Source organism: Hesperophylax consimilis, chromosome 31 (genome assembly GCF_061612785.1).
Source record: "Hesperophylax consimilis isolate HC1 chromosome 31, BYU_Hcon_1.0, whole genome shotgun sequence".
Lineage (NCBI taxonomy): Eukaryota > Metazoa > Arthropoda > Insecta > Trichoptera > Limnephilidae > Hesperophylax > Hesperophylax consimilis.
In genome coordinates, this window is record NC_142866.1 from 13,432,801 (window position 1) to 13,457,999 (window position 25,199).

The 25,199-nt window shown below is 34.2% G+C and overlaps 1 long non-coding RNA gene across 1 annotated transcript in view; it reads right to left on the reverse strand.

Moving 5' to 3' along the window:
* Nucleotides 1-25,199, reverse strand: part of LOC149409476 (uncharacterized) — a 173,631-nt gene that overhangs the window by 44,451 nt on the left and 103,981 nt on the right. Inside the window, exon 2 of the long non-coding RNA XR_016305173.1 lies at nt 23,120-23,167. This is a non-coding gene — a long non-coding RNA (uncharacterized LOC149409476). The remainder of the gene's footprint in view (nt 1-23,119; nt 23,168-25,199) is intronic.

Sequence of the window (25,199 nt, forward strand, 5' to 3'; positions counted from 1 at the left end):
AAAATTAGCGCAATATAAACATGCACTCAAAAATTATTTTTCCATAATGTAATTTTATATACGCAATATGGACATGTTGAAATGAAATGATGATATTTCTCATTGTTTTTTTTTTGTTGTTTTTGTTCTGATACACAAAATAATTGTATGTTATTTTTAAGTTTAAAACTACTATAATGTAATAATATTATTTTTCTTACTTTGTACTCTATTATATTATGTTTATTTATAAAAGGCAGTATAGCCGTTTATGTATTTAAAATAAAAAAATAAAAAATAAAACACGAATATTTTATTAGGATGTCGGAACACGTGTTCATATCATTTTTTATATTGTAATATTTCGTCATTATATTTATCAAATAAATGACACCAGCATTAACACCTGTTCCGATGTATTCTGAATGTATTATTATATTATTATGAAATGGATTGCAATCGCGTTTTTAACAGGATTTTATTAAATTGGCCATAGTCATTTTTCTCCGTGTGCACTCAAATATAAAATATTGGATAATTTATTATTTTTTTCTTTATGACCTCCATAAAACGGTTATAAACCAATACATTACAGAGTACCCCAAAATTACAAATTTGGGGTACCTACATGTACTTAAGCATAACAAAAATAATAGTGGCAGTTTAACTATGTTGTGACATGCGTCAAAGGATATTTGCTGAACTGAACTGTTGGAAATGTCGACGATCAATGCAGAATCGTTATGCAGTTGTGACGTCCTGTTGATTTGCGCAAGTCCTTGCTTTCTGAGCATAACAAAAGTGTATGGGGTCTCCCACGAGTGTACTTGTTATGCTCATATTATAAGTTGACCTCTTTCAAAATAGGTGGATTAAATACAGTTACAGAGATTAACTGTTATAAATTTTACTTGATATTAATGTTTTTTTATTGGAGGAGAAGATAAAACTAATAAATCTAAACGTGACGTAAACATCAAGCAGAACTCAAGTGCAAATCGAACCCAGGATCTCTATTTTACTGGGAAAACGCTTGCAACTAATTTCTCCTATATTTTTGCAGCAATCTTTTTGAATGATTACAGAGTTCTTAAGAAGTGGTGTGTTTAGATAGTGCCTCGGATAAACATATTCGAATTTCATTTACGTGAGACACCTGTTGACTTTTTCTAAAAGTGTAAATGAATATTTAATATTATTGGAATAACTTTTCTTGCATTTATTTTTCAAAAAAATAAATAAAAATTGAATATGTCTATGCGTGACTATATCTAGGTTACAAACCAATTCTTTAGAACTTTGTAATAATTCAAGAATATAGCTGCTGAATAATATAGAGAATATTGAATACAGACAAACATTCCCAAAAAGCCTGATAATACTTATATTCCTCCTTCATCGCGGCAATGGAGGACTAGCAGAGGATGTAACCCACGAAACCTGGGTAGGAACTCGACGCTTTGGACCGCTCGACCAATCAACTCATCTATTATTACTCAGATATTTCAGGCGACTAATTAATGATTATACATTTTTTTAAATCCTTTAAGCTATGCATAAAATATTGTCTTATGAACATTTGTTTGTCATTAAAAAAATTAAAAAAAAAAACTTCTGTTATTGTTATTTCGACCTTTTTATTATCATCATAATCGCATGGGAAAACTGAACGATCAAAGTTAAAACGTTTATATTGCCGTGTATAGGCAGTTAGTAGAATGCATGCCCCAAATGAAGGTCACGGTGTTACGGGGAGGAGGGGGCAGAGAGACGCAGCAAGAACAGCAATGTAACATTTTATTTCTTAGCCGAATGCCACTAGTATGGGGGTAGTTCATTGTTTAATCGAGCACAGTTTGAAAAAAACACATAGAGAACGGTGGCGGTGAGCTTAATATGGCGTGAATAACAAACACGCTGTTTATGTGTAATTCTGGTTTTAATGGCGCATTCGCAGTTTCAGCGTTGCCCCTTCTAATTACGCGAACCATCCGCTCTGTGTTCTCTGCCTCCGCTCGCGGCGCTCCCGGCACTCTGCTCTCCGCTCCCGACACTCCGCTCCCCGCTCCCGGGACTCCGCTCCCCGCTCCCGGGACTCCGCTTCCCGCTCCCGGGCAAACACTAAACTCCCGCAGGACACGACCGACGGTCCGGCGCACTTCTCGAATAAAGATAAACAGGTGTAATGATTTAACTTGAAACGGAAACCGTATCTAATGAACGGGCCGTTACCTCATTCTAATCATATTAGGATACGCTTGACATCAGTAACTGGGTTACTCGAGCTAGTGTCCGATAATAATTAATATTGCTCGGGATCAAGACCGTAAGGATCTCCCAATGTTCACCGCTGGAGGACAATGGGTATGTGCTACCTATCATATTGATACTATCACATATTACATGATCTTAAGTTCACAAAAAAGAAAAACGCCGTCTCGTAAACCTTTTCAAATAGAAGGAAAAAACCTACAAATTTCAGATAGTGAAAAATACCTGGGACTTCATATCGATAAACACTTATTTTTTAAACACCACATACAAAAAGTAAAAGAAAAAATTATCCCACTAATTGGTGTATTTAGTAGAATAGCCCATCTTCTACCAATACAAGTAAAGAGGGGTTTATACTTTAGTTTAATTCAATCCCATCTAAATTATCTCATAGAAATATGGGAAAACACAAACATCACATATCTGAACGAAATTCAAATAATACAAAATAAAGTTATAAAAAAACTTTTTAACGATAGACCAGATACCCCTACCACAAGAGTATACCAAGAAACTTACTTACTTAAAATTAGAAAACTGTACGAATACAACATTTGCCTATTTATTCACAAAATCTAAAATGGCCTCATACACACAAATACTTCATTTATGAAAACATCACAAGTACATGACCACCACACAAGACAACATAATAAATTATACACAAATTCAGCAAAGACAGAGTGTGGTAAAAAAAACATAGGCCATGAGGGTGTACACATATATAATCTCCTTTTTTTTTATTCTAGATAAAAGAAAATTACATTTTTCACTTATTTAACTAGAAATAAAATATATATTACACATAAATATATTACACACTGATATTATTCACTTTCATTGTTTTGTTGATTGAGCATAAAACTGAACATTTTTTTTTAAATGTACCTATACTTTTTTCATTTTTAATTTCGTCTGGGAGACAATTGTATATGTTGCTTCCCTCGTAACCAATGGATTGCTTGCCATAATGAGTATGTATGGTGTTTAAATGTATTTTATCGTGTTGCCGTGTAAAGTGTGTGGGTACTTGGGACGTTTTAATGAGTTCTGTATTTGTATGTATGAGTTTATTATTTATTTTGTAAATAAGAAGACATGTATTATATTCATATAATTTTCTTAATTTTAATAGTTTTGTTTCCATATATAATTTTTTTGTTGATGTTCTAGATTTGAAGTGAAATAGTTTTTTGATTACTTTGTTTTGTGTTACCTGTAGTTCGTTTATATATGTTTCACGTGTATTTCCCCAGATTTCAACCAAGTAGTTTAAATGTGAGTGTACGAGGCTATAATATAAACCTTTTTTAATTTTATTTGGTAACAGATATGATATCCGGCTGAATACGCTAATTAAGGGGGTGATTTTATCTTTAATATCTTGAATATGCTGTTTAAAAGTTAGGTGTTTATCAATGCACAGTCCAAGATATTTCTCCTGTATCAGGATTTGCAGGTTGTTATTTTCAATTTTTAAGGGTACATGAGGAGGAATTATTTTACGAGTTGAGCTTAAAATCATGTATCCTGTTTTTTTTAAATTCATTGTTAATATATTTGATTGGAGCCAACTGTTAATTATGTCTAAGTCACTCTGAGCATTTTCTAGAAAAATGTTTAAATCTTTACCCCAGTAGAAAATTGCAGTATCATCTGCATATAAAAAAATATCACCGTTTAAATCTAATTGGGAGATATCATTTATATAAATTTGGAACAGAAGCGGTCCTAGTATGGATCCTTGCGGAACTCCGTAGTTTATTGGTAGGTGGTTGCTATTTTGATTATTGATGCTAACGAATTGCTTTCTGTTGCTAAGAAATGATTTGAATAGATTAAGAGCAGGACCAACTACACCAATTTTCTCGAGTTTCTTGAGAAGTATGTCATGGCTTACTGTATCGAAGGCTTTTTGAAGGTCAATTAGTATAGATAAAATATAATTTCCACCATCAATGCTGCTTCTAAGTTTACTGATTAAGTCATTTACTGCCGCAAGTGTGTTTGATTTTTTCCTAAAGCCATATTATTTTTTTATATAAGAACGATTTTTTTGATAGTTGAAGTTGTTTAATCTATCGTAGATTACACGTTCAAAGATTTTAGATAAGATTGGTAAGATAGAAATGGGTCTGTAATTTGAGGTATCCGTTTTGGACCCACCTTTGTGAATCGGTATTACCTTCCTGATAGCCTGACAACCGTAAATAGAATAAATATATTTAAGAAAAAACTGTTTGCCCTCAAGATCAATGAGCAAAACCAAAATGCTCTTACTTAAGAAAAATATGTTACTTAGGTAGTAAACCATAATTATTAATATAATATATATATATATATATATATATATATATAATATATATATATATATATATATATTATTTTTGTTTTAATCAATTAATATATATATATATATATATATATATATATATTATTTTTGTTTTAATCAATGTACACTTAAGTTAACAAAGCGAAATATTTATTTCTTTTAACTTAATAAATAACTAAAAAAAAGAACAAATTACCCTATAATATGAATAATACCTCCAACTTCTGACATTTCCCATATATTGTGATTGCAACATACTACACTAGTGCCTTCTAGAGGCATGAGTTGTGCCGCTTGAATTTTTCGTTAATTTGAATGGTTTTATTTTAGTAATATATTCATTATTTTACGTGAGTAAATTATAGAAATCTAAAAAACCTACATACAACCTTACTGCTGTTTTTGAACATACACAAAATATTAAAGCGGTTATTATTTGTATCTTTGATGGTATAGAAAGGTAAATCCATAAATAATTTATAAGTAGACATAGCAATTATTATTACGAAGTTCATTTATGTGAGCTTTATTGGGGACTAATTAATATTATATGGTATTTATTATTTATCGTAATTAATTATTCAATATATAACCAATTCCCACATTTACAACAAATTTTTCGACATCCTGGAAAAATGTTCGGAGTATTTTACTGTTATAAAGTGCACACACAGAACCTACTTCTTAGGAGTTTTTTTATCAATATGGATACAAATATAAATTAGGAAACGCAAAACACCGCTACCAAGTACTAAATAAATTCAATTTGCCGTCATTGAAAGGAATGTCAACGTCAATGTGTTACACTAACGCCTCTAGCGACTAGAGTTGTTGATATCATCAATATTTTACTACAGTTGGAGGTATTATTAATATTATAAGGTATTTATTTGCACACATTGCACAACGCACACCTACATCTATTACTTGAAGGCTCTGAAGCGGTTGTCAAAGCCGGAAAAGAGTTGATTCCTGCCTATACTTGAGTCACCTGTCCCCGTTCTCTCGCGCTATCCAGTAGCAGTAGCGAGGTACGTACACACTGTACATACCATCCAGTAGCATGTTGGAAGCTCCTCCTTTACTAGATTTGTTTATGATGTAGGAACAAAGTTTGACTTGCGAAAGCTGAAAGGTGTTTCCGAGAACCGAATAATATATGAAAAACATTCAAAAGACGCAGGCGGCCGGGTGGGAGAAGAAACTTTCTTTCGCTTAACTTTAATTATTCCGGGACACCGCGAGTGTCACGTGAATCTTATATATGTTATATGTAGGTAGGTAGATTTCTTAATCATTTGTTATTTAAAATATTAAGAAAACCTGTACATGGAGTTTTTACTCAACAGTGAGTGGCGTTGCGTTTGGGATGAACGGTAGAAAAATCAGATGTACATTGGCCCTATAAAGTTATGTGTTCATACATGGAAAAAAGTTACTGATATAAAATACTATTCATTCATTAAATATCTGGTCAAAATATTCGTTTTCCTGTTAAAAACGGGACTGCAGGCTTTTAACGAATGAAATGACAGAGTTCATAACAAAATATTTTACAAATATACTCAAACAAATACTGATCCGTCATCTTATTTACTAGGGAAAGAACACGTTTTCTCGATATAATCTGGAAAGCTATTATTTTATCAGAACATTGACATGCTATCACTTTAACAGGATCATTTTCCTTTGTGTATTGTTTTTTTAAAGTTAGAGTTTTCATTATGGAAGTGGGCTTGAATTGAGATGGCGTACTTGCTGTATACATTGCTTGTCATCAGACAGTGCGAGAAAGAGAGCAGGAATGATACTACATACTCGTACCACGTACAGCGGGTGTATTATATTGGGACACTGTTTTTCTTTTGGTTTCGGCTAAATACTTTCGTTACAATGAACATAATAATGTTGAGATAATTCCTCCCATAAAACTGGGGTATTACGGGGATAAAGAAGGCGCACCATAAAACGTGCCTTATTAAGAAGTAAAGAACCGAGCGGAAGTGCGGCCCGCCTTAATCTTTTCCACGCGCATCATATTTCCTGCTGATCCCGAGCCAGTTTTGTCATACGGTCTTCTTCCCTTTCCAGTTATACTTTGACTGACACACTGACCGCCACCGGCTGACACGCTGATCGCAACCGACTGACACGCTGACCGCCACCGGCTGCAAGCTGGAACGCAGTAACACATTGGGGGTCTATTGGCTATGCGGTCTATGGCGATCATTGTGCACAATTTGGTGAAACTTTATCTGCCTACACGTCACCATACGTGTCACTTTCAACCTTGTTTTTACCTTGTAGAATTCAGATATTCTAGTTCCATTTCAATGATAGGAAAATACTTGAAATTGAAAATTCCAGAAAAGAGGCGTGGATTAATGTAAAAAGTTAGATTGATTGCTCCATTCGAAAACCGGGCCACGGCGGAATTCGAGTTATTTATACAGCGAACATAAGATGAGGGCGGTAAAAAAGCTAATAAACTCGGGTTGCGAAACTAATAAAGATTTTTATCACCATAGACAGTGGCGTGCCGGGCGCAGTCATTACACAACATCACCATCACACCATTCTCTAATAGGGGGGACACAGGAAGGCAATCTGACTGACTCCAGAAATCACCATCAACTATAAACAGTGGATTCATTACACAACATCACCAGCACACTAATATGTAATAAGAGGGACAGTTAGAGACAACTGAATTTGAACTCCAAAATTCACCATCAACTATAGATTGTGGACTCATCGCAAGCCCACTATTCTCTAAAAGGGGGGACAGTGAGACACAACTGACTAACTCCAGAGTTCACCATCAACTATTGATAGTGCACTCACCACCAGCCCACTATTATCTAATAAGGGGGACAGTGAAATAGAACTGACTAACTCTAGAGTTCACCATCAACTATAGATATTGGACTCACCACCAGCCCACTATTATCTAATAAGGGGGACAGTGAAATACAACTGACTAACTCCAGAGTTCACCATCAACTATAGATATTGGACTCACCACCAGCCCACTATTATATAATAAGGGGGACAGTAAAATACAACTGACTAACTCCAGAGTTCACCATCAACTATAGATATTGGACTCACCACCAGCCCACTATTATATAATAAGGGGGACAGTGAAATACAACTGACTAACTCCAGAGTTCAACATCAACTATAGATATTGGACTCACCACCAGCCCACTATTATATAATAAGGAGGACAGTGAAATACAACTGACTAACTCCAGAGTTCAACTTCAACTATAGATATTGGACTCACCACCAGCCCACTATTATATAATAAGGAGGACAGTGAAATACAACTGACTAACTCCAGAGTTCACCATCAACTATAGATATTGGACTCACCACCAGCCCACTATTATATAATAAGGAGGACAGTGAAATACAACTGACTAACTCCAGAGTTCACCATCAACTATAGATATTAGACTCACCACCAGCCCACTATTATATAATAAGGAGGACAGTGAAATACAACTGACTAACTCCAGAGTTCACCATCAATTATAGATATTGGACTCACCACCAGCCCACTATTATATAATAAGGAGGACAGTGAAATACAACTGACTAACTCCAGAGTTCACCATCAACTATAGATATTAGACTCACCACCAGCCCACTATTATATAATAAGGAGGACAGTGAAATACAACTGACTAACTCCAGAGTTCAACTTCAACTATAGATATTGGACTCACCACCAGCCCACTATTATATAATAAGGAGGACAGTGAAATAAAACTGACTAACTCCAAAGTTCACCATCAACTATAGATATTGGACTCACCACCAGCCCACTATTATATAATAAGGAGGACAGTGAAATACAACTGACTAACTCCAGAGTTCACCATCAATTATAGATATTGGACTCACCACCAGCCCACTATTATATAATAAGGAGGACAGTGAAATACAACTGACTAACTCCAGAGTTCACCATCAACTATAGATATTAGACTCACCACCAGCCCACTATTATATAATAAGGAGGACAGTGAAATACAACTGACTAACTCCAGAGTTCACCATCAACTATAGATATTGGACTCACCACCAGCCCACTATTATATAATAAGGAGGACAGTGAAATACAACTGACTAACTCCAGAGTTCACCATCAATTATAGATATTGGACTCACCACCAGCCCACTATTATATAATAAGGAGGACAGTGAAATACAACTGACTAACTCCAGAGTTCACCATCAACTATAGATATTGGACTCACCACCAGCCCACTATTATATAATAAGGAGGACAGTGAAATACAACTGACTAACTCCAGAGTTCACCATCAACTATATATATTAGACTCACCACCAGCCCACTATTATATAATAAGGAGGACAGTGAAATACAACTGACTAACTCCAGAGTTCACCATCAACTATAGATATTGGACTCACCACCAGCCCACTATTATATAATAAGGAGGACAGTGAAATACAACTGACTAACTCCAGAGTTCACCATCAATTATAGATATTGGACTCACCACCAGCCCACTATTATATAATAAGGAGGACAGTGAAATACAACTGACTAACTCCAGAGTTCACCATCAATTATAGATATTGGACTCACCACCAGCCCACTATTATATAATAAGGAGGACAGTGAAATACAACTGACTAACTCCAGAGTTCACCATCAATTATAGATATTGGACTCACCACCAGCCCACTATTATATAATAAGGAGGACAGTGAAGTACAACTGACTAACTCCAGAGTTCACCATCAACTATAGATATTAGACTCACCACCAGCCCACTATTATATAATAAGGAGGACAGTGAAATACAACTGACTAACTCCAGAGTTCACCATCAACTATAGATATTGGACTCACCACCAGCCCACTATTATATAATAAGGAGGACAGTGAAATACAACTGACTAACTCCAGAGTTCACCATCAATTATAGATATTGGACTCACTACCAGCCCACTATTATATAATAAGGAGGACAGTGAAATACAACTGACTAACTCCAGAGTTCACCATCAATTATAGATATTGGACTCACCACCAGCCCACTATTATATAATAAGGAGGACAGTGAAGTACAACTGACTAACTCCAGAGTTCACCATCAACTATAGATATTAGACTCACCACCAGCCCACTATTATATAATAAGGAGGACAGTGAAATACAACTGACTAACTCCAGAGTTCACCATCAACTATAGATATTGGACTCACCACCAGCCCACTATTATATAATAAGGAGGACAGTGAAATACAACTGACTAACTCCAGAGTTCACCATCAATTATAGATATTGAACTCACCACCAGCCCACTATTATATAATAAGGAGGACAGTGAAATACAACTGACTAACTCCAGAGTTCACCATCAACTATGTGAGAGTCATAACACAACAATGCCAGCACACTAATAAAGGGGACAGCGGGACACAACACTTTCGTTGATTCTTTGATTTATTTAAGTAAGGTTTTGGTTTGTTTTTTTTTTATTATTAAAATAATTTGCATTATTCGTCTTCTTTTCTGTTGTTTGAAGTGAAAAGTTATATATTGTGATTCTGGCTGACACGCCAAAGATTTGATTGAGTTTTATAGGTGAGTTGGAGAATATATCAAATTCAATAAACATACCATTTTAGTTATTCAAAAACCACAATCGCGCGAGAGAGGGTTGAATAATGCCATATTTGTTGTTGAATGTTATGGTTTCACAATTTATTTGTGGTTATTTACTATGTACATAGTAAAATCTTGGTGATAGTACGTTTTTTTATGCTGTGCAAAGTGCAGCATACGTGTATTAAGTTTTGTGTAGAATTTTATTGACAATCGACACTCCCGACGCAGTTCGCCGACCGCGCTACACCCACGCCTGTTATACGCTAGCACCGCTGCGCTGGCTGCAACTGGCTTTGCTGGCTTTATCACTCCAGATCTAGCTAGATTACGTGACAGAAAGTAAACACCTAAGTGAATAATTTCAATCTTAAATACGGCTTCAGTATCCACAAAGGAAAATTACTTGCGAGGTAAGTGCGAGTGACGTTTTAAAATTACTTTTATCGCATGCGGTATGTGTTGCCTGAAAGCGTATAATTTCTTTTACCTTGTTCACATGCCTGGGAGACAGTTCTCTCTGTCCCGGTGCGGGTTTGCCAACTTATTATTAATTTTTCCGGTATAACTTACAAAGGAAATACAAATTAAAAACCAAGTTGGTTCTCTTCAGCCCGATACAATATGAAGGATTTAAAAAGGTAGGTGTAGAAGTGGAACAACAAACCTGCAGTTTTTATCACTTTTCGTCTCGTTCTTTGTAATTCACTATTTCCGTGTACAATAAATGTACAAACCCAACGTGAATACATACAATCGTCGCCAAACTCAGCGGAATGCAAATTCTAAGGCTAGCATTACACTTGTAAGTTTTTTCGTAAATTTACGACTTCTAGCCAATGGGCATCTTGCATTTTGAAAATCCAAAGCGCCCATTGGCTAGAAGTCGTAAATTTACGAAAAAACTTACAAGTGTAATGCTAGCCTAGGACTATAAAATTGTCTAATTTTGCTCCTCGCCAGGAACACCAGCTTTACATTAGATACTTAAGTTACTTTCAGGGTGTTTTGATTAAAGTTCATATAATTTCACATTACAGAAAGTTGCCAGTAGCTGAAGTAGCTCCAAGATTACCAGTTAAATTTGTTTGTTGGTATAATTATGTGTTCTCTTTCTCCGCTAAGAAAGGATGGGTTAAGGAAGTTTATTCAATAACAGTTTGGCATACCTTTCTAAAATTCAGATAAAACTGGTTATTTTTCAAGTTTAGTTCACAGGTTAAGAGCATGATACAAGGAAGACAGAGAAGACATTTACCATATCACACTTTATTAGATTTAAAGCGAATGAAATCTATTTGATAAGACACGTGTCGTTTCGTAGATATCATTCTGAACGTAATGTAAATTAGTTTATATTGTTTTAGGTATGAATAAAAAATGTTTGCTTAGTATTTATGGTATTCTTGAATTGAGCCACAAACAAAAAAATCTGGTTGTATATTTCTCGACTCATCTAACATATATTATGAAGTGACAACTATTAATATTTTTTTCTGGAAAGCTACGCAGTAGCACAACGATTACAAATTCGCAATGTGTCAAATAATATATAACAAATGTAAATATAAAAATATATATATTATATATACGGGATATTTCAAATATATATATATTTGAAATATCCCGTATATATATATAGAGTATTGTTTGTGCAGAGGTTTTGTGATTGTTGTGTCTCGGACCCAAACCAATATCTGAATATGATTTTTTTAATCACCAGATGATGGAATTGCCCGTCTTTACGGTTCGTTGGACGCAATCCGCGGTTCACTATTCACAAGACGCATTACGCGTTTTCCCTTGCTAGCTGGTCACTGGTCATTGGTAACTTGTCACTACTTGTCAGTGCCCAGAGATCAGCGGGAGGACTGGATCTGGACATCGCCTGCCACCACAGTTTCCAAACTTATACCAAATACCTTCCCTAACTCACATCCCTAATAAGCATTCGAATACTTCCCTTTGCTCTGAAACGAACACCTTCCCCGCAAAATATTAATCAAGACGGAGCTGTGAAATAATTTCATTCAGTTAACTTTCAGCATTTAAAAGAGCGAAAGATCAGCTACTTGAATAATTTCAGTAATATTTCTCAATTCATACAACTCGTGGAGTGAGTTGTAATAAATTAAAAAAAAAACAGGAATAATTCCACCAGAAATGCCCATTAAACTAAAAAGCTTTTCATGTTGTAGAAATGGAGTTAAAAAAATAATTAATTAGAATAAATCATCTGGCTTTTTCATCGCAGAAATGTAACTCGCTTTTTATCCGCAACTACTGAACTAACTGCCACATCACTTTATGCATTATCTTTGGATTTACAGTCCTGATTTATGAACTGGTGTTAGTTGGTAGGTATTTTACTTCATAAACAATGTATTATGAGTTTACGTTCATCTCTTTATATAAAGAAAAGCGGGTGGGCGGGATTCGTTCTGCAAACAAATTTTGCACACTTGACCTTCAAAACAAGAAGAAGGTCACTGCCTACTTGAGAATTTGAAAAATCAACCTTTACACCCTTTAAATCAGCATTTTCATTAAATTTTGCCCACTCAACGTTCTAAATAAGAGGAACATAACTGTCTACGCCGGATTTAGAAACATGATGTAAAGCCCGGGCAACGCCGGGACTTTGGCTGGTATAGTAAAATATTGGTTGCAACATGTTGGAATTTTCCCTTTCAATACACAATTTAATACGGATTCATATAATATTACAAATTTGTACCTGTTCGCATATGCGAACATTCTTTTGTGAAGACAGAAGCATATTTCACATATAAGCATTGCTTACATACAGCATGTTACACACAGATGTATTGCTTTCAAAGTATTATTATTTCGCAACATGTAACAATGGATGTCTTGAGTAAAATATCAAAAATAAAAAAATTGTCTTTCAATTTAAAAAATTACAACAGGTGCGTAAGGTATGAAAAATTGTAACTTTCGTTGGAACAACGCGCTTTTTAAGTATTCAAAAAATACATTTCCACAGATTTGAATTCTTCAACTCCCTGCAACAACAAATCTAAAATTATCAAGATATTGAAAAATTGTAGATTCTCGCGTGATTTTTCACTGAAAAGAAAATTATACCTTTGACTCTAGAGAAATAATATTTCCCCGTTTTATTGTTCACTTAATCACGGCTAGCGATATACTACAAAGCGATATAGTACAAAATTAATGAATTATTACATACGTACGTAAACTAATAAAGTTACAAAATTACATTTCATTGTTTACAAAATAATATTTTTATAGTGAGCATAGCAACTTCATTTTTCTTCTTCAGACTTTCAGGCTTTTCATCGTACATTTTTAGGCAGTTTTATGACACTTTTTTGTTATACGCTGCAATCTGTATCTATTTACATTTCTGGTTTCATAATTATATCCTAGTAAATTTTCATTAAAAACTAATACTTATTACTAATTTTGGCATTTGCATTATAAAAATAAACACATTATATAGCTTCTTCAATAGTTGAAAAATTACTTTGTGGCGTCATTTTAATTATATGAAAATGAAACACTTTATATACACCACTTTTGAATAATAATAATCTACATGTTTCAAAGCCCACGTTTTCTTCGTCAGGATAATGAAAATTAGATTAAATGGAATCCAATTTGTTAAATTCTCACATTAGTGTAATTTTCGCGAACCCATCTCTCTTAAGTACCAATCTTATAGATCTGTTTTGTACAATTTCTAGTTTGTTCAAGTTTCCTTCATAGCCTATACATACCGCTTCCTTGCATTTACTATTTAAGTTTTTATCATATTCGATTAGATATGATTTTAAAATTTTACGGCCAAAAATATTATCGTGGTTTATGGGTTATTGTGCCGTGTTGCGCTTTCTCCGAGCACATAGTTTCGCGCAATAGATGGATCCGTGTAATGTCGGGAATCGAAGCCATTTCATTTGCACACACTACACTAGGTTTATAATCTTCTTCGTCGTTTGAAATATTAGAAAGATTAATATAGAACTACTTTTCTACATATATTTATAGCCTTACTATCATCAGGTCTACAAAGAATCTAGAAAAACTTATGATGTTGCCTACATCATGTAGTCAAAACTTTGACTATTCAGTAATTATCTTCCTGATAACCTTAATGCACATTTTGGTGCAATTTACTATTGCTGTATTCAGCTGTAGTTACCTACCAAACTTGACTACAGATTTGTGCCAACTCCGGAGGATTGACGGAGAAAGGAATACTGTTTGTCAGGTTGTAGGTTTAGGGAGAATAGGACAGAATGCGTTCCCTGTTTGTGCATTGCACTGAGTTATTATTGGTATTTATTTATTTATATGTATATTGTACGCCCATATGGGCTCCTACAAAAATGTACAAAATAATTCAATGGAACAGTAATCAGTAAGTAAAATTTTCTTTTAAAATTATATGTAACCCTTGCAGAAGAAAAGTATTAAGCTACGTTTATTTTAATTATTACTGAAATATGTTGTTATATATTTCCTGCATTTGAACACATCTACTATTTCTGCGAAAGTGTGGCCAACTGCATGCAATCTTGGTACAAGCGAGTATCTTATATGACTCAGTCCTGATGTTATTGTGATTAAAAACAATTAAAAATATTTTTTAATCGAGAAGTCCCAGTTGGTATGTTAAAGGTAATTATGACTAGATAGACTAGATGACAGGGCTGTTTATAATTCCATAAAAAAATTAAAATAAAAAGTCAATTCGGAAACAAGTCTTCTATCTGATAGTTTTAATAGATAGTTTTAATAATTTTAATACCACTATTATTACCTATTAAGTGTTCCTAAACAAATTATATAACTATTCTAATTGTAAGGTAGCTGAAAATTTAACTCATTGTGTAATTATTACGTACCTACCAATAATTTTATCTCAAAGATATTAATAATATTGTTTGAGCTCGTTAAAACACCGAGAATTGCATAAGTAAGAATTTGCAAACAAAGCAGAGAAGCTTCGCGAAACTTGGATTTATCGGCGAGAAGAAGAACAACTGAAGGCATTAGCAAGCAGTGGATGAGCGATGCGGATAGTGCGGACCGCGGATAATGACCGCGGAGGGGGGGTGGCGAGAGGGGGAGCGAACTTTACCTCCATAATCTTCTCCGCCAGCACCGAGCCGCGGGGGACAAGGGATTTGTGAGAAAGGAATAAAACATAAACGAGCGCAAACAAAGATCGGAGAGCGTCAGTTCTCCTAAGGTCGAGCGGAGCACCACTCGCCATCATTCGCCACCACTCGCCACCACTCGCCACCACCGCCACAGCCGCCACTCAGCACTACTCACCATCACCCGCCCTCCACACTCTATGTTCACTGCTATCACTGGCTTTGCATCGTTATTATTTATCATCACCAACCAGAGTCCTTCAGGTTATGTACATAAATGTCTGATCTAACAGTCAAAAGATCTTGTATTTCATGATACATACTTATGTACCTACCGTAACACACCGTTTGACTATTTTTATACAATTGCATCACTGAGGTAATACCCGCGTATTTCATCAAAATAAATTGTTTTTTCTCACTTTTTCACAATTTTAAAAATAAATTTAACAAACTGTATTTATAAATTTGAAAACGCTAATTGTGGCGATCTATGGCAGAACTAAGAGATACGAATGCAACAAAATGGCTAATGATCCAATCTAAAAAGGAGATGAGAAGTAACGGTAGTCATCTCGAGAAATCCCGATACATATTTGTCTATTTGTGAACAATAACAATGCAGACAAGAAAAATACTAACGAACATTAGTTTTTAGAACGTTCGAAAACCTCACTAACGTATTTACAACCAAGAAATTCTTCAAAATGGTCAAATTGGTTCAATTTGGATAGCCAATACCCCTTTTACGGGCCACTTGAAGTGATTCGCTACGTTTGGTGACTTAGCAGGGGTGCCCGGGTTCACGGGTTGAGGTTATCTATCTTATGAGGTTATCATCTAGGTATTGGCGTCTCATACCTTTTTCTTTACCAGAACTTCCTTGCCTTCCTTTCCGTAAAAATACCCACTACACAGCATCCCCAAAGATGATATAGGCCCCGAGGGAAAATATTTACCTTAGGGGTTCTTGTGCGGAGCTAATGTAAAAAAAAATCACTCACAGGAGATTTTAAGCCAAATACGTTGCTCATAGAAGACAAGGATGGCAACCCTATCCACGAACTTGCGAAAGTTGCTGATATGTGGAGATCGTACTGTGAAAATTTATACAAAAGAGAAGTTGAAATTGATACTGTAATGTTTTCGATGTTGAGCCCAAAATCCTTTGAATTGAAGTCAAAGCAGCCATACACAAATTGAAAAAACAAATCAGCAGGTGGGTATGGGATCCCAACTGAACTTCTCAAACTCACGCGTAACTAAGGGATCACCAAAATAATTCAATTTGTAACTACATAATATGTTAAAATGGAGAATGGCCAAAGGATTGGGTTGAATCGGTTTTCATACCGTTACATGAGAAGGGTTCAACAAAGAAAGGCGGGAACTACAGGACAATTTCCCCATCTCACACGCCACTAAGGTAATGTTATACATTATCAATGAACATCGTGGAAGTTTTCTAAAACGGCAGATACTGCACGAAAAGGCAGGGTCTTTCAAGGGCGGAGGAACTCGAGAACACATACTCAATATCTAAAAACTTATCAAGAAATGTCGGGAGTTGAACTTGCCCCCAACTTTACTAACTGAGCATTTGTAGAAACATCCGTGGAAAGTGCTTAAGGGCGAGGGAATTCCTAAACAACTCATATATACAATTAGAAACCTGAACACCGAAGGACACGCATGTATATAGACTCATAAAAAATCGGATACGTTTAATGTTAAAAAAGGGGTATGTCAAGAATGCATCATTTAACTAATGCTATTTAATATTCACGGTGAATACATAATGGGTAAGGTTCTCGATGGATGGAAAGGTTCGATAAACATTGGTAGCCAAAAATTCTAAAATATTCGATTTGCCGGTGGCACCACCTTTATAGCCTCTTCAGATGTATGTATTGTCTTGTTATTGAAAATGTATCAACGTAGGTATATAGCCAGAAATGGGGATCCTATAAAATTAGTAATCATTCCCCCAAAGATATCTTCTCCGCTTTCTTTCATTGTAAAGCAAATAATGAACCTTCGGTAAAAAATACAGGCGAAGAGGAAATAGATTAGGGAGAAATCGAAGCGAACAACTTTTATTTCGTTTGCGGAAAAACACACTGGTGATTCAAATGTAAAACTGGAGTTGTTGAACACGGTTACAATTTAATCAACCTATCCCGTGTATGTCTTTCACCTTTCAAATGTGTTATTGGCTATCGTTTTAGTGGGTGGAACACTGGAAGACAAATAATGAATTTATACTTATAATTCAACTCGGCATACCTATTTGTATTTTTGAATTTTTTTTTTAAATATGGCTTCACTGAAAAGAAGATAGGTATCAGTTATTCAAAGGAGGACCTCTAAAATGTTATGCCTTTTAAAAATAAATAAAATCAATGTAAGCAAAATTTTTAACGGAAAACTAGTTTTGTCAATAGCGCGGGAAGATGAAAAATCAATATAGGGGAGACCCAGGCAAAACGAATGAATTGAATATTTCCGAAAATTACCACTAGAATGCGTTAAGGCGATGCCATACGTAGTAATGCAAAATCATGTGTTTTTGGTTTGAAAATTTGATCGCCTAGAAATGTTTCAGATGCTTTAATTAAATACTGCGAGTAGAATACATCTTGGCCTTTGAAATAATCGAGTATTTTTTAGATCAGTGTTTTTATAAGCCCAGAAAAAAATAATGTATAAGGCCTATGAAAACTGCTTTGAAGTTTAAAATCTCCTACTTACAAACCCATTTTCTGTTATAATTTTATTGTATAATGTGGAAAATTAAGTTATTTATAAAATGATCGAGAAAAAATTAAATATTCATGCCTGAACATCCACAAAATAAAATAAAAGGCACTTTTTGGCCATGTTTTTTTCTTGCATAAATCAAAACTGGCGGATGGTGTAAAGCGGGAATTTAAACCCTATCGCCATCTACGTAAGGGTTGTTATTGATAACGGCTCAATTTAAAATATTACACGGCGTAGTGCATCGCCTTAATAGTCTCACAATCAGTTCACCGCATCACTACCGACGCCATGACAGTGAATATTTGTCGTTTGGCAGGAACGCATGCTCCTTTTGATAAAAAATCGTTTTTTTAGAATATTCATACGATAAACGAAGGTAAGGTATTTGTGATTTTTATTATTTAGTCATGTGAAGATTAGTTTATTTCATCCAATGTTTATTTGTTTCCAATCTAAAAAACTAACTTTAGTTAAGAAATACAGTAACCACATTGTATTTTTTAACAAAACGTTATTTGATACTGCCTTGGGCAAAGCAAATAGGGCAAAGCGGATGGACCATTCGCTTTGCCCGAGTGAATGAAATTTTTGATTGATGCAATTGCGTATTACATATCCCATAAAAAAACATAAAAAAAGACAAAAATGAAGAAAACATTCGAAAAAATAAAAAAAATGAGACCATTGAGAAAAACAAACTTGGTCCATCTACCAGCGGACTAAAAGTTTGAAAAAACTTGATTTGCCTTAATTGTGACTGAAATTATGTTGAACCATTTAACAGAGGATTGGATTCAATGCAGCCAGTATAAAAGTTGGGCTCACGAATTATGCACCTCATATAATGGATACGGTTCCTACTTCTGCTACGATTGTGATTCCTAATTCTCTTTGCCCGGAGCCCAAGTTCACTTTGCCCGTGTACCCGGGCAAAGTGAACAATACGAAGATGTTTTTTAATTTATATTATTTTTATAATTCTAATTTATATAACCTTTTCATTTATTTTACTTTTGTAGACAAACATTTTTTAACATTACACTTTATAAAGTTTTTATGTAATGCAAACATTTTGTGTTTTATTTAATATCTCCCTTAACACATCCGCTTTGCCTGGGTCTCCCCTATTTAGTATTAAAAAAATATATTTTTAACTTTTTACGTTTTTACTACCTAAAATTCCTATTCTAGACGACAGAAATTATGTACAATCAGTGAAGGGGAGTAAAGCACGTGCGATCCAAAAGAGTGAGAACAGAGCACTCTTTTTAGTAAGAGTAATGTATGTATTAAGTAAATTACTCGAATATTCAAACGGCAATGCGGGTGTGCTGCCTTGGAAGTGGATGGAAGTTTTCCAAATTTGTATTAGGAAGGTTAAACAGCGTAAATATTATTTATATATATATTATTTTTTATATACCTATATATATTTTTTTTTAATATTACGGAGTACGGAAATTTAACCTAAACTGGGTAACTACTTAAGGAAGAATAATTTTTTTAATTCCATTTAGAATGAGACACTCGGGGAGACATTGAAATGAAGAAGGAACGAAATAATTGGATCATAGTTCAAACTTTTGAGAGAGGAGTGTTCAGAGATAGGAAGTTCTTTATCCAACTTCAATACCCTTTTGGCATTTGATGTAAGGCAGTCATATTGAACGATAGGTAAGAGATTTAACTTTTTTGCCAATCACCAAACACGGCAAAAGTCATTATTGGATGGTGGTCTTAAACGAGGTCAAATCTGAGAGCATCTACCAATTTGGAAAGTGCCGCAAATTTATAATGAATTATTTCATTATAGTAAAATGTCAAATACTAAACATGTTTACCGACAATATACAAAATTTTAACCTCTTGTTTAACAGATTTAATATATACTCATTTAGATGAAAAAAATATTTTATCTGAACAACAAAAAGGTTGTCGCAGAAAACATATGGGATGTAAAGAACAATTAGTTATCGATTCTGTAATTCTAAAACAGATTCAAACTCGAAAACGTAATTTACATACGTGCTATATAGACTACCAAAAGGCTTTCGATAGTGTCCCGCACTCGTGGCTGATCAAAGTATTAAAAATATATAAAATTAACCCCATTATTATTAGCTTTTTGGAAAATATTATGTCCTTTTGGAATACCAATTTACTTATCAATTTAAAAGGTAAGAAAATAGTAATACCGGGCATTTCAATTAAAAGAGGGATTTTTCAAGGAGACTCATTGAGTCCTCTTTGGTTTTGCTTAGCATTGAATCCTCTATCTAAAATGTTAATTAAAAGCAAGTTTGGAATAAAAGTTAAGGGTTATACAAGGGAGAGTAGTACAATTTCGCATTTATTATTTATGGATGATATAAAATTATTTTCGAATTCTGAACAAAATTTAGAGAAAATGATCGAGGTAGTTAAAAACTTTTCAGATGATATCAAAATGACATTTGGTTTAGATAAATGTAGAACGATCCATATAGAGAAAGGCAAAATTGTAGATGGGGACGAGAGTATATTTAGAAATTTTCAAATTACTAGTATGAAAAGGGATGAGGTTTATAAGTATTTAGGATACCCACAATCAAATAGATTAGACCATAGTAGTATTAAAAATGATATTAGGATTTAATTTCAAACTAGGATAAGGAAAATTTTAAAATGCAATCTATCTGCTAAAAATTTAGTAAAAGCAATAAATACTTGGGCAATACCTCTATTAACGTACTCATTTGGCATAATTAAATGGTCTAATACAGATTTAGATAACTTAGAAAGATTAATTAGAACTACGCTAACAAAGTTTAATTGCCATCATCCAAATTCAGCTATAGAACGAGTTAATTTACCTAGAAATTTAGGAGGTAGAGGTATAGTCAAAATAACTTCTTTGAAACATAATCAGGTAGAAATGCTAAGAACTTTTTTCCATAGGAAAGCTCATAGCTCAGAAATGCACAAAATAATTTGCAAGGCAGATAGAAATATTACACCTTTAAATTTATACGATGAGAATGCCAACATTTTTATAAATCCTAACCAGGAATTATTAGATTCCTGGTCAAATAAAATTTTACACGCAAAACACTTCAATTATCTCAACCAAACGTATGTTGACAAAATTAAGTCAAACAAATGGTTGAGTATTGGAGAGTTGAGCGCAGAAATAGAAGGATTTATGCTTGCAATTCAGGATAGAGTCATTAATACTAAAAATTATAGAAAGCATATAATCAAAGATACAAATCAAATTGATGATTTGTGTAGAAAATGTTTGGCTTTTCCGGAAACTATAGAACATATTATATCGGGATGTTCTATATTAGCACCGTCCGAGTATACATTTAGGCACAATCAAGTTTTAAAAATAATTCACCAAAATTTGGTAATTAAACATAACTTGATTGACTGCCGTAATGTAGTACCATATTATGAATACGAACTAAATTCATTTTTAGAAAACGAATTTTATAAAATATATTATGATAAAACTATACTAACAGACCGAGCGATTAGTCATAATAGACCCGATATAGTTTTACATGACAAAATTAAAAAAATAACTTATATCATTGATGTTGCTATTCCAAATTCCTGTAATATTCAAAAATCTGTTAGTGAAAAAATAAGAAAATACACAGATTTAGGAAATGAAATAAAAAGAATTTGGCATTCTCAGACTATAAAAATATTACCATTCGTTATTTCGGCTACTGGCATTATACCTAGCTCTCTAATTAAAAATTTAGGCGTATTAGATCTATCAAAAAATTTATATATAAAGATGCAAAAGTCGGTCATTTTGAATACATGTAGGATAACAAAAGATTTTTTAAATATTTATGTTGAGGGATCAGTAGGATTTATAGGCCCTGTTAGAAGTTCTACCGAGCCGAACCCTCTGATATGAAAATATCTGGAGACGGTGAATTTTTTTTTTTTTTTTTTTCCCATTTGATATCTGGTGATTTGACGTGTTGTTGTTCTTGTATTGTTTTGTATTTATTTTACTTATATAATGCACTTACATAGTGTTGATTGACTAGCTGATCATTTGTGGAAAAGTGAGTGGAAGGGTTAAGTTTTTCCTTTGGGGAAGACTTAACCCGGACAACTAAATCGGAAGTTTTAAAAAATTAAAATATGTTTAGATTGATGGCTCTAATCAATCTGCACGGAGAAAATTGAGTATCGCTAATGTATTAAAAATCTCTTAAAATTGTTTTATTGCAGGCCCTTTTTAGTGAAATGTATTACCATGATGTCGGAACACGTGTACGTAATAATCCTGATATTTACGCATTTCGTCAATGTGTAATTATTATAAAGGGAAATGCAGGTGCATGAACACGTGTTCCGTTATATTACTAAAAGTTTATTAGGAAACGGCCTGCAATCCCGTTTTTAACCAGATTTCCAATCATTTTAGGAGAGTCTTAATAAATTAGCAATACTCATTTTTCTCATTCCTAGGCCGGAAATGGAAATTTTGATCTGGCGGATTGGATTTTAACATCCCTGTTCAGCAGCGACTAACTTAAAATGCTTTAGAAGAATCGTTCCATTAAATGAGATTTTTATTCAAATAATATCGTTTTTCGTATGCCCATATTTATTATTATTATCACATTAAAAAAGCTAATACCTTTGTTCACAAAAAGATTACAATTTCAATTATGTATGTATTTCAAGAAAGGGTTATTATATAAGTACCAAACTTTTTAAATGTTATAACACGTTGATAATATTGTATATGATAGTTACCAACCTAGTGCAGCTTTATATGTCTATCGAACATACACATTAGTTATAATAAGTCAATTTGTTTTACCAACATAAAAATATCTTAGGAATATTGGACGAACTTTCGTATATGAATAAACTATGCTCGGTGAGGAATATTAAATAAAGTTAACTCCCTGGAGGGATTAAAAAACGCTTTAACAAAATATGATATGGATAACTTACCGTGCTCATGAAACTTCCTTCGATTAGAAGATGATGGATGCGAACAATCTGTAAAATATCAAAATATACATTAGGTCAGGCGCAGACGGGGCGGTGCGCGGTGAGGGGGGGGGGGGGGGGGGGCACAGTACCCGCACAGTACCAATACGGTAACGACACAGTACCGTACCCATGATCTGGGTTTGTGGGTACTATTGACATATTTTCTGACTCCATTTATAGAATTAAGCGTAATCTATACCAGCACTTTGTTGAATCCTACAAATTATAGTAGCGTTTGTAATGTAGTTTTAGTGATTTGTCTTGTATGTAGTATTGTTCTAGTTTCTATTTTTTTTTAATGTACAGTTTATCAGTTAAACGATATTTCATGCTTAAAAAACTCTGTGTATAATTTTGATAGCTCACTAGGTATATCTGTTTTTAAAATCCATATAAAAGCTCGACTGGGTGTAAAACAAAATAAAATAAAAATAAAATAGTACCGTCACAGTACCAAAACAATACTTACACAGGGCAGTGCCCACACAGTACCGAGATAGTACCGTCACAGCACCTACATAGTTCAGTCACCTTACCTACACAATACCAACTCGGTATTGTGAAGGTACCGTCACAGTACCCAAACAGTACTTACATGGTACTCAGATAATACCGATATAGTGCCTGGTACCGTGATAACTCAACACAATAGCAATTCAAAATACCTTTAAAAATGATATAAAGTCATTGAAAGCGTTGAAAATAAACTAATCTATGAACCTAACCTAGGTAACCTATTTAACTTAGTTTTTTTTCATGACTTTTAAAGGTGTGTTAAGTTGTCCGGTTACCACAGTACCTACACTATACCAACACAGTGTCCATGTAGTACCGTAACAGTACCCAAACAGTACATAAACAGTACCCACAGAGTACAGACACAGTACCCGCACAGTGCCCACACGGTACCGAAACAGTTACCACAAAGTACCCAGACAAAATCAATGCAGTACTTTAACAATACCAACACAGTACCCACATAGTACCTTCGCAGTACCCAAATAGTTCCTACATAGTTCCCACACAGCACCGATAAAATACCTACACAGTACCTACCCATACGCCACTTACTCTGTTAAGATATCATATCTGTTAAGACTTCAGGTCACTTCAGCAAAGATAAAAACATACTCTGGTAAATTGGTTGTTTGAGTTTATTTACAATAGAACCATTTAAATGTATGATAAATTTGCACTATTTAAATCTATACCCACACAAAGAGATAAAGACTAGCTCGCCTCCCCCGATAGTCGAACTAAAAGAACTGCTTTTCCCCGCGTACGAAACAGACAGAAGGATTTTTAAGGAAACTCATTGTATTTATAAAAACGACCAAACTAATACCATGAAAAACACTGACAGAATTCTGTGTTTTCATTCAAGCCTTGAAGTAGCACCCTACCGTAACAATAGGAGAAACTGCTTTATCATATAATCAGTGAAACATAGGTAAGACACAGGATTCAGTCAAGTTCCAAACTGCTTTATCATATAATCAGTGAAACATAGGTAAGACACAGGATTCAGCCAAGTTCCAAACTGCTTTATCATATAATCAGTGAAACATAGGTAAGACACAGGATTCAGTCAAGTTCCAAACTGCTTTATCATATAATCAGTGAAACATAGGTAAGACACAGGATTCAGTCAAGTTCCAAACTGCTTTATCATATAATCAGTGAAACATAGGTAAGACACAGGATTCAGTCAAGTTCCAAACTGCTTTATCATATAATCAGTGAAACATAGGTAAGACACAGGATTCAGTCAAGTTCCAAACTGCTTTATCATATAATCAGTGAAACATAGGTAAGACACAGGATTCAGTCAAGTTCCAAACTGCTTTATCATATAATCAGTGAAACATAGGTAAGACACAGGATTCAGTCAAGTTCCAAACTGCTTTATCATATAATCAGTGAAACATAGGTAAGACACAGGATTCAGTCAAGTTCCAAACTGCTTTATCATATAATCAGTGAAACATAGGTAAGACACAGGATTCAGTCAAGTTCCAAACTGCTTTATCATATAATC